We start from the raw sequence: 7,240 nt of genomic DNA, 5'->3' as shown, positions 1-7,240 counted from the left end.
CCGCAAAAGAAAAAAGCCAGAATTTCTTCAGATAAGTAGCTAGGTTTCTCATATTATTATTTGGATAATATATAGATGGAAGTTCCTGATATGCTAAATAATTTGGAAAAACTCAGGTGACATGGATACACCAGGAAGAAAAACAAAGTGATATTAAAAATAAATGACTGGCTGGGGCTTCCCTGGTGGCGCAGTGGTTGAGAGTCCACCTGCCAATGCAGGGAACACGGGTTCTTGCCCCGGTCCGGGACGATCCCACATGCTGCGGAGCGGCTAGGCCCGTGAGCCATGGCCGCTGAGCCTGTGCGTCCGGAGCCTGTGCTCCGCAATGGGAGAGGCCACAATAGTGAGAGGCCCGTGTACTGCAAAAACAAACAAACAAACTAGTATAACCTTGGTACCAAAACTTGACATATTAGAGCCTTAAAGAGGGACAACTATAGACTAAATGTATAACTATGAATATAATAATCATGTATGAAATATTAGCAAATCAAAACTAGAGTTATATTACAGAATATACTATGTCCAAGTGAGTTTATTCTAGGAGTAAAAGAATGATATAATTTCAGGAAATTTACTAATATAATTAACCATATTACTAGAACAAGGAAAATATTAAGGTCAAAATATCAAAAATACGGGTGTCAAAACATTTGGTAAAATCCAAAATCTATTCTGGATTTTAAAAAAACCCTCTTAAGTAGAAAAAACTTTAACTTAAGAATCCTGGAATTAATATCTTGAAATAAATATCTCCCAAATAAGAAGTATTTCTCTTCAAGTTAAAAAACAAGACAAAGATACCCACTGTAACCACTATTATTAGGTATTTTTTTGGAATTTAAAGAACAGTAATAAGAAAAATGAAATGAGACATCTAAATATGGAAAAAGAGAAAAAGATTTATTTTGCAGAAGACATTTGCCTATCTGAAAAAACTAAGAAAATCAAATACACTATAGAGTAAAATAAGGTACACATGATTCAAAATGTAAAAAATAGTTGGAAAAAAATGTGTACACACACACACACACACAGTCCTGATACATGTAATATCCTGACACAAAGAGGGAAAACATTGATTTTTAAAAACTTGTACATAGCAGAGAATACAATAAATAAAGCTGACAGGCACATGATAAACTGAGAAAAATATTTGAAACCCATCCTAAATATTAATTCCTTTGATAGCTAAAGAACTCTTAGAAATTGTTAGACACTTTCATTCATTCAACAAATATTTATTGAGTGCTTATTCTTTGACAGGCACTGTTGTAGGTGCTTGGGACATAAATGAACAAAACCTCATAAGTCTCTGCCATCAAAGATTTTACCTCTTCATGCAATTTATTTTAAAAAATGCAAGTACTAATAAAAAAATGAAAAAAAAACCTTTACCTCCATTAGCATTTAAAGAAATGTGAATACAAAACTTTTATCTTTATTTTTCAGTATTTAAGTCAGTAGAGATTTAAAAAATCATTACACTCAATGTTGTCAAGGGTATGGGAAACACATACTCTCATACACTTTTGGAAGGAGAATAAATTGGTAGAAACATTCTGGAAGGATATTTGGCAATCTTAAGAAGGTTGACTAGCAATTCCTCTTTTAGGAATTTAGACCAAGTAAATAAACAGATAATTGCAAAAACAGTTTAACCACAAGGATATTTATTGTAGAGCTATTTGTAAGAGCAAAAAAGTTGGAAACAATCTAAATTTGGCATATACACACAACATAAGAAATTATATTGTGCTCATTTCGGCAGCACATATACTAAAAAATTGGAATGATACAGAGAAGATTAGCATAGCCCCTTGCACAAGGATGACATGCAAATTTGTGAAGTGTTCCATATTTTTCAAAAAATGGGCAGAAGACCTAAATAGATATTTCTCCAAAGAAGACATACAGATGGCCAATAGGCACATGAAAAGATGCTCATCATTGCTAATTATTAGGGAAATGCAAATCAAAACTACAATGAGATATCAATTCACACTGGTCAGAATGGACATCATTAAAACATTTACAAATAACAAATGCCAGAGGGGGTGTGGAGAAAAGGGAACCCTCTTGCACTGTTGGTGGGAATGTAAATTGGTGCAGCCACTATGGAAAACAGTATGATTTCCTCAAAAAAGTAAAGATTGAGTAGCCATATGATTCAGCAATCCCTCTCCTGGGCACATATCCAGACAAAACTCTAATTCAAAAAGACACATGTGGGCTTCCCTGGTGGCACAGTGGTTGAGAGTCTGCCTGCCGGGGCTTCCCTGGTGGCACAGTGGTTGAGAGTCTGCCTGCCGATGCAGGCGACACGGGTTCATGCCCCGGTCTGGGAAGATCCCACATGCTGCGGAGCAGCTGGGCCCGTGAGCCATGGCCGCTGAGCCTGTGCATCCGGAGCCTGTGCTCCGCAACAGGAGAGGCCACAACAGTGAGAGGCCCGCGTACCGAAAAAAAAAAAAAAAAAAAAAGACACATGCATCCTATGTTCATAGCAGCACTATTTACAACAACCAAGACATGGAAACAACCTAAATGTCCATCAACAGATGGATGGATAAAGAAGACGTGGTATATAAATACAATGGAGTAATACTCAGCCATAAAAAAGAATGAAATAATGCCAGTTGCAGCAACATGGATGGACCTAGAGATTATCATACCAAGAGAAGTAAATCAGAAAGACAAATACCATATGACATCACTTGTATGTGGAATCTAAAACATAACACAAATGAAACATATCTATGAAACAGAAACAGACTCACAGATATAGATAACGGACTTCTGGTTGCCAAGGCGGGGTGGGGGTGGGGAAGGGAAGGATTGGGAGTTTGGGATTAGCAGATACAAACTCTTATGTATAGAATGGATAAACCACAAGGTTCTACCATATAGCACAGGGAACTATATTCAATATCCTGTGATAAACCATAATAGAAAAGAATATGAAAAAGAATATATATATGTATTACTGAATCACTTTGCTGTACAGCAGAAATTAACACAACATTGTAAATCAACCATATTTCAATAAAATAAAAAAAATCATATTGTAGAAGAGTATGTAGTAATACAGAAATACTGTTAAATGGAAACGCAGGTTGTGTTATATACTGAATGATTCAATTTTAAACGAAAAGTATATATATGTACGCATACATATATATATACACACACATAACACTTTAAAAAGATGGAAAGATAGACATTAAAATATTAATTAAGGTTTTGTCTTAGTGGTACAATTTTAAATGCTTTCAATTTTCTTTCTTGTGATTTAGGTAGTATGGATTTCTTAATTTTAAAAGGAGTATTGTATCTCTTTAAACGTATAGATTAAAGAAATCCATATACCTTAGAGAGTTTATATGTTGTTGGATCTTACTTAATTATTACAAATACATCCCCCCATGTTTTAAACTAATCCCCCTAACACTGCATTACTTCTCTCAGGCCTGAGCGCTGCCAGGAAAAATAGGATGTGACAGGTCTAGGATTAGAGTAAACCAGGTGAAGTGAGTTGTTGAAGTGCAGAGTTGGATCCCATCTTTATTTTTGTTAATTGTGGATGTTTTGCATTAATTCTGGTTTTAAAAAATATTATATTAAAGTATTACTCTTCCTGAGTACTGAGAGTTTTGGCAACACCCCCGCCCCCCCCAATTATGCACCCGAGGTGAGTGCCTCTTTCACCTCACCATATTCCCAGCCCTGCTCCCTGACAGCCCTCTGCACTCTCCACGCTCCACAAACAGCATCTTTACATGTGCTGCTCTGCCTCTTGCCTAGCAGCTGTAGTGCCCTCCTGGAAACCTCGAAGCAAACACTGGTGCTCTGGGTGGAGTGAGGAATGGCAGCAATCCCAGCCATTCATGGAGCACTTCCTTTGGCCTGGCCTCTGTGCAAAGCACTTTACTAGCATTATCTGAATCCTCACATAGCCTGATAGGTTGGGTAGCGGAGAATCCTATGCATCCCCCAATACCATTCTTTCCTCTCAGTAACAGACTTTCTTAATTGCAGCTGGGCACATGGCCATCCAGAATACAGACCACATTTCCCAGGCTCTCTTGCAGCCAGATGTGGCCATGTAATTAAGTTTGGGACAAAAGAAAGTAAGAGGGCTGAGCAATTTTGTGGGACATGTCTATAAAGGGGGGAAGGCCATTCCCTTCTTCTCACTTTGCCTGCTTCCTCTATGGAATATGTGTGTGAGGACTGGAGCTGCAGCATCCATTTTGACCCAGATATTAAAGCCACCATTAATGATGGTAGAATGACTACGTGGTCATGCAGAATCTCCATACCAGGCCTGGACTTCTGGGTTACATGAGAGAGAAACAGACTTCTATCTCATTAAAACTACTGTTATCTTAGGTTTCACGGTACTGGCAGATCAACCTAATCCTAATTCATTCTGACAGATATTCTGATGAAGTCCCCTTTGTAGATGAGGAAACAATTCAGAGAAGTTGAGCACCTTCACCAAGTCTGCACAGCTATTTAGTGACAGATCAAAATCTGAAACCAAGATGTCTGACTCCCATGCCCTAGCTCTTAATCCTATGCTATTAAAGTTCCCTGTTCTAGGAAGATTTCCAAATCTGAGCAAAGGGCTTGGAATCCTAGATTGTAGATGCTCATTCCTATGCTTTTCTCCAGATAAATCCTAAACCCTTCTGGGGCTTCAGCAGTTAAAAATGGCTCAGCAGGAGAACAAGAATTCCTTGTAAATGTCTTTCAGCTACTGCCCATACCTTGCTCTGTCCTCAGACCACTGAGTGACACCTTCACTGTTTATTTGCATGGGTCCTTAAGGATCAGCCATTGTTGTTTCTCAGGACAAACGTTACTCTGCTCTTCCTACAATGAGTGGTGGAGCTAGGGATGGGGAAGGGCTGCATCTCGGCAGACACTTCAGAAATCCCACCACCTTAAGACAGTCTAATGGAAACCCCGTCCCAGCGCCTTGGAACAATGTGTAGCCCTGTGGCATTTTGACATTGGGCATCTCTGCACTGTTGAAGTAACACAGCATGTTGCCATGCGTTTATCCCCTTGGGTCAGGTCAATGCTAAAGTAAGTTCATCGCCTCTGCTTCTTCAATAACTGATGTCTGATGCATCAGTCGAATGCATTTCAGGCTTATAAGCGGTTCCCTGGATCTGCAGGCAAAAAGCTTTCACCATCTGTCTCCTCCCCCGACTAGTGACCAGTATCTCAGCATTAATGCATCTGATGGCACTGAGCCTCTGTGGCCTGAGCAAGGACAGTCGCCAAGCAGGGATTGAAATCACATTTTTATATACATTATTACTTTCCCACAGCTTGGTTTCTTGCAGGCTTTTGATCTATTAGGCCACACCATTTAGTCTGGACTGAATCCTTGAATTACTTTATTTTTTCTTCCAAGACTCTTGTACTCATTAATCAAAATATTCATCTGTAGTGTTAATATAGCAGGTCTAAAAGTGTAACATTGCTTAGTGTGGAAGACAATACACATTCTCAACTGTAGATTTTGTGATTCTTTTGTGAACAATAATCATTGTTATTTTAGGAAAACCCTGAGTTTATCCAATTCTTGTTAGAATTTCCCTACCATAAAATGGAAGTGTGAAATCCAAACCTTCTTGTGAAGTAAACTCATACTATCATTTACACATGTCCAGTCATGGCATTAATAAAGGCAGATTGTCTTGGATAAAACACATGGTTAGCCTTTAAAATAGATGTGAAAATAAGATTATAAATAATTGCTCTTCTTTACTTTGACTATTAGGTTGTATTTAGTGGCAAACTTTTTTTGACAGCTTCTAAGGAGTCAACTGTAAGTGTATTTTAATTGTTATCCAAGTACAAGCTGCCACTTCTGTGTCATGGCATTCCTCTTCCACAAACTGATGAAAGAAATGAAGCCATGAGGAATCAAAGTAGAACCAGAGGGATTTGTTAAGACAGACATTCTGATTCCTTCATTCTGCTTCTCAGTTATTGTCAGACAATAAGTGAGTAAAGATCCACTAAAATAATCAAAAGATCCATTCATCTTTTGACAAATAAAATGGGCAATTTTCAGCACAATAGCTTAGTTTTGGAAGAGCTGCCCTAAATGTACTACAAACTGGTAAACTCTAAATTCCCTTGTGTATATTCCAAGAGTGAGGGATAGGAGGAGGACAAAGAGAGTGAGGCCAAGCTACCTCCATTGTAACTGAGGAGGGGCTCAAGGACGGCAGGAGGGAAAGTTAATATCACCTCCCCCTGGACCAGGTGGGGTGCTTGTGTAGTACACAGAATTTCCCAGAATTCTTTTCCCTGTGTGGTTCTGAGTTAGGATGGGCCACAAGAGACATCTGTGGCAATGACACTGCAGCCACACATTCCAAAAGCAGCTTGTGTCTCCCTTGTTGATGATCTGCTGGTTCACCTTGTCAGAGAAGTTCAGCTGCCAAGACAGAGGCTCCAGCTCCCATGGAATCTCCCTCTCCAGCTTCTCTGAGCCCTGGGCCATAAGCGTGTGCAGTTCTGAGGGGAGGGGCACTGTCTTCTGCAGATCACCTGTGTCTACCAAGATTACAGGTGTGAGAGACAGACATGGGTCACCAGTTCTCCCTGTGGGTTCCAGCTTGTCCTCCTTCTCCTCTACTTCACAATCAGCTTTTCTCTCCCACTGCTGGCCCTGTGGCTCAACAGCAACTTCAGGCCCATCCACTCCATATACAAAGGCAAGCTCCATCTGGAGATTCCTTCACCAACCCCCCCAATAGGGTGAGATCTAATCCTGTGCTGCCCAGCATAGTAGCCACTAGCCATTGTATGACTATTAACATTAAAACTGATTAAATTATATACAATGAAAACTTCAGTTCCTCAGCTGTGCTTCTGCCATATTTCACATGCATGCCTAGTGCCTATGTTATAAAACAGTGCAGATACAGAACATTTCCATCACCATCGAAAGCTCTATTGAACAGTACTGGTATAATTCTTTTCATAAATTCCTTATTTCATATCACTCTTAGGGATTCTTTTTCTCTGATCAAACCCTAACAAATACACCAGCATTTGGTAAAGACAGGTCTAGTCAGTGATTTTCAATTTTTTGTTTTCCTGAGCACCTATGATTGATAATGTTCACAGGTGTGACAAATTTCTATGGCCTAACTCATATTTTGACAATATTTCTAAATAGGATTCCAAGAAAGAATAGCAAATAGGT

The 7,240-nt window shown here is 39.2% G+C and overlaps 1 non-coding gene across 1 annotated transcript; it reads left to right on the top strand.

Moving 5' to 3' along the window:
- Nucleotides 1-1,758: 1,758 nt before the first annotated feature.
- Nucleotides 1,759-1,868, top strand: LOC132496538 (U6 spliceosomal RNA). The gene has a single exon (XR_009533439.1). It is a non-coding gene; the product is annotated as a U6 spliceosomal RNA (small nuclear RNA).
- The last annotated feature ends 5,372 nt before the right edge of the window (nt 1,869-7,240 follow it).

Source organism: Mesoplodon densirostris, chromosome 9 (genome assembly GCF_025265405.1).
Source record: "Mesoplodon densirostris isolate mMesDen1 chromosome 9, mMesDen1 primary haplotype, whole genome shotgun sequence".
Lineage (NCBI taxonomy): Eukaryota > Metazoa > Chordata > Mammalia > Artiodactyla > Ziphiidae > Mesoplodon > Mesoplodon densirostris.
This window is presented reverse-complemented; position numbering and strand designations above follow the sequence as displayed.